The 4,838-nt window shown below is 40.7% G+C and overlaps 1 pseudogene; it reads right to left on the reverse strand.

The window, feature by feature from the left end:
- Window positions 1-4,288: 4,288 nt before the first annotated feature.
- On the reverse strand, window positions 4,289-4,448 carry LOC116527039 (annotated as a pseudogene).
- Window positions 4,449-4,838: the final 390 nt, after the last annotated feature.

The raw sequence follows: 4,838 nt of genomic DNA on the forward strand, positions 1-4,838 counted from the left end.
GTCACTTCCCTATTCTAAACCTTGTTTTATTTCCTTTGCAAATGAGGAAGTTGAACTGCGTGATGTCTAAGATTCCTCCCAGTTCTTCATCTCATGAGACAATCAACATTCGCTATTGTGATTAGAAAAGTTGCATTTATCCACTTTAGCCGCTAGAGGGGACATGTGATTGTGACATGCATGGCTGAGGATTTCCTGTATTTATTTATTTTTTATTTGGCCGCTAGAGGTCACGCCTGCCCTGCACTTAAAGCTGACCACTTTTAAGGAAAGACAAAGGAATTCTTGGATTTCTTCATTTTCCTCATCACCTATGCTTATCAGAGAATTCCAGGGGCAAGCCACCCTTTCCAATTCATCACTAATTTATAAACAAAATTCTAAGGAGTAAGGCATGCTTCTTACTTCCTATAACATATTTAGGAATGAATGCTCAACATAAAAGTAATTTCTTTAAAACTACATTGAGTAACTATGACTACAAAATTTTGGCTCATGCTTTTCATATGATATTCATCTGCAAATTATTAGAAATCTACATATTCTGTTCATCTCAGCGTTATTTATAACAGAAAAATTAGACACTAGCCAAAAATCTAAAAACAGGGAACAGTATGGAAAAAACAAATGGTTCTTTTAATCATCATCACTAAAAGTACTCATGACTTAAAATAATGACATAAGACATGTTTATATGTTGTTGAGCAAAACATCAAGATAAATTGAAAATTATATTTCTAGCTTAACTATATTCATTTAAAAAGAGAAAAGACATTTTAGAGAGTTTACCTTGTTGTTGGATTATCAGACGTTATTTTTCTCTTTTTAACACCATATACTTTTCAAATTTTCCACTGTGGACTGGTATTGCTTCTGTATTTAAAAAAGAAAAATATAAGGAAAAAGAAACCTGTCACGCACTTTCTAGTGGATTTTACTGATCAGTGGTCTCCGTATTTCTGGCATGAGCAAACTGAGCCAGAAACGCAGCTCCGCGCATTTCTTGCATTCACCCTTAAAACCCTAATGAAGGACTCCCTCCTTCCTCATCTAACCTATTATGTGCATATTGAGCTCTGACTATGATATCATTCCTGATATGAAACCAAAGTCAGTCTTCTAAGTCCATCCATTTGTTCAGTTCTGCCTTCTGACAGCGTCCATGCCAGATTTCACAGTTCTCCAAATCGTCTTTGTCCTACATGGGCTTTCTATTCTTCAAACTAAAGAGCCACCAGTGATTCCACTTGTTCATTCAGTTCACATTTAGGGGCCACATCTTGTGCTAGGTCCTGAGGTTTGTCAATGAGCAGAGCTCAAAGTCTGTTGAAAAGACAATCACGTAGAGCAGGCATTTTACTATGCCATGTTGTGTGCACTGATGGTGGTACACAGGGGCCCCGAGCACCAGTGAGAAGGGCTTTTCACTTCACTGGAGAGGCCAGCAGCAAGGGTCCTCTGAGGAAACACCTGCTAAACAGAGCTGAAAAGAGTGAGACAGGAACACAGTAAGAGGTAGCGTTCTGTGGAGGAAGTCTCCAGGGAGGTGGGACAGGGATGCACCTGGAGAGAATGCCCTTCCCATCCCCACTCTTCATGAAGTCTCTACTCTATCAGGGTCTCTCTGCCCTGTGAGCTGCTTGAGGCCAAAGATCATCTTATAGACATGTTTATTTCCTCCCTCCATCTTCCTTAAGTACCTAGCCCAGTGCCTGGAACATAAGAAGCCATAATGACTGTTGTTAGCTGAGTGGTGAGTGCTGAGTAGAGCAGAAATGTCATCTGCCTTAGTTTAAATATGGGTCATCAGTTTTCTTTCTTAACATAGAAGTCAAGACTCAGTGATCTCTTAGAGCTTCAAGGAATCATTAAAGACACAATCATCCTCATTTACTAGAACTTTGTTTTCACCCGTTATATTTTGACTGCTGTCCATTGTCCCATGACACAATTCTCCATCTTTCTTTATTTTCTTTTCTTTCAATTAACTGATTTATCTTCACGTGGGAAAGGGACATATAAAATTCACAAGTAAGACCTCCCAGATCCTCAGCTTTTTTCTCTGGCATTAGCCAGTTTCTAGTTTCATGAGCATCTGCTGTGGTTTCAATGCATCCCTTCCAGAAGTGAAATAGTACAAATGTGATAGTATTAAGAGGTGGGGCCTTTAGAGGTGATTGGGCTATGAGGGCTCTGCCTTCAAGAGTAGGATTAGATGTGCTTAGAAAAAGGCATGATGGAGGAAATTAGACTCCTTTCGCCCTTCAGTCTCCTGCCATGTAAGGACACACTGCTAGATGCAGCCTTCAAGGCGCCATCTTGGAAACAGAGGCCAGACACTCACCAGACAATGAGCCCACTGCCTCCTGGATTTTGGACTTCCCAGCATCCAAAATTGTGAAAAAGTAAATTTCTGCTCTTTATAAATTACTCAGTCTTGGTGTTCTCTTATAGCAGCACAAAATAAACTAAGACCATAGGAAATCAATTTTTATTCAGCACATCAACAAAATTATTTACAAATGGAACTTTCCCCCAAGAAGTGGGTGACACTAAGGAGAGGTGCCTATAGGCATGAGATGATGACCAAGTGGCATGAGCAACAAACTACAATGAATCAGCACACGTTACTACTACCACCAAAGATAAAAGTTACATGACTAAGTGAAAACAAAATAATTTCTTACTATGAATTTCTCATTGTATTTTTTTCTTAACCTTTGCTCCGTTTCGTCAGGAATCTGGCTCTGGCTCACACCTGAAGGACAGACGAGGACTTTTGTTTCCAAAAGCATAGACTGAGGGGAGAACTTGCAGAGTCTGCAGAAAAGAAAAAAGACATTTGTCAACAAAGAGTGTTTATTTATCTTTTTCAACTGGAGGAGAAGGGCAGGGATGAGGAGAGGAGATGCCTTTGGTACTGGAAAGGAACAACATTGTAGAGTTTCCTATCCTGGTACTAACAAAATTATAAAGGCCAACAAGAAATGACTGACAGCAATAAAACAAGGAAAGGGGCATAGAATACAAGAAAGAAACTGGTGACTCAAAGAGAGAAAGGAAAAGAACATTCTGGAGCAAAAGAGAGAGGGATAGCTGTTAGCTCCTAACTTCCAGTTCCATCCCCTAGCCCCACCCTCTGCATCCACCTCTAAATCCTGAGAATTTTCACTAACACACCCAAAAGCGTAGTGAAGCAAATTGACACTGAAGGGTGTCCTCATACGTTCCTCCCCTTGCTGGTGACTGGTGGAAACAGATGCTGGGGAGAAATAAGAAACAAGGTGGAGGCACATCGTGGTGCACTTCCTGTCAGAGAAGTCAACAATACGCATGTAATGAGGAAAGCAAACCAATGCCCAGGGGCCCTCATGGTACCGAAACCCAGAAGAGTGATCTGCGTCCAAGCATTCCAACCAATGCTCAGAGCCCCTCAGCTGCCCTTTCTCTCTACTGCCTCCCCATTTCCTTGGGCTACGAGGAAAAGTGGAGATGTTAATGTGCTCTGATCAAAGACCACCAGGAACACACCTGCAGTTGAAGAAGTGAGTTATTACTGGTTGAGTGAGGGAGAATACACACTACAGAAAACTGTGGGGTGTCTCACTAAGAGGGTGTCAGAACAGACATAGAGGATTTGGGGGTTGTGTTAGGCAATAATCTGGGAGAGGGGTTTGAGGAAATGGGGCTTTGTTCTGAATTGGATATTGTCAGGAAGTGGGGGTAATTCTAGCATTCTGGGGTATCTTAATAAATCTTACGGAGAAAGATGTAAACCTGTATTAAAGCCTTAATGGGTTAAAGCTGTACTTGGTAGAGAACACTGAAGTTGTAGCTGGTGAAGAAACAGCAGTTATTCATCTTAGCTAGGAGAGGGAGACATCGATCGTTTGTGTGATATGAATAATGTTCATGCTTTGTTCATGCTCAGACATGATTATGAAAGTATCTTATTTGTGTCTTGATAAGTATGGCCACAAAGTGATATGGTCTGAAGCAGATATTCTATGAAATTGTTTATGCTCATAAGAGAACATCAACACCCTACTGTGGGTCCCGGGCAACTCACAGCATCACCAAGGCCCAGCAGATAAGACCAGGTCAACTCCTGGCCACCAGTGACACCTCTTCTCTTTCTCAGAGGAGCACAAAATACCCATTGCTCATTCTGTAGCTCAACAGGAAAACTCGTTCTCAGGTGAGCTGGAAAGAAATCTAATAATGACACAATTTTAAAAGACTGGTAAATTCAACTACATCAAAGACAAATAAAAGCATTTTTTTTTAAAGCCCACAGCACCCGGTATTCCCAGTCAGTCTCCCGTCCAAGTACTAACCAGGCCCAACCCTGCTTAGCTTCTCCCGTCCAAGTACTAACCAGGCCCAACCCTGCTTAGCTTCTGAGATCAGATAAGATCAGGCACATTCAGGGTGGTATGGCCGTAGACCAAAAGTTTTGCATGGCAAAAAAAAGACTACACCACAGACAAAAAACAAATGAAGGAGTGGGAAAATAGGTTTGCCAACTTATATCAAGGACAAAGAGCTACTATCTCTAATATACAACTAGTTCCTACAAATTTAGGGGGGAATAGACCAACAATCTGTTGAAAAAATTTAAAATATATGCGTAGAGATTCCATAGGAAAATAATTGGAAGTCAATCTTAAACATGGGAAAAGTTACTTAACATGGCTCATAAGAAGATAAGTGCAAATTAAAACTATACCAAGATGCCACTTCTCAGCTATTAAAATTCAATAATTTATTCAGATGGTGAGCCTGTTTGATAACAGGAATTCTTACACATCCCCAGAAGGAATACAAAATGCTGCAAC

This window comes from Sapajus apella, unplaced genomic scaffold (genome assembly GCF_009761245.1).
Source record: "Sapajus apella isolate SASKATOON/1434 unplaced genomic scaffold, GSC_monkey_1.0 scaffold52, whole genome shotgun sequence".
NCBI lineage: Eukaryota > Metazoa > Chordata > Mammalia > Primates > Cebidae > Sapajus > Sapajus apella.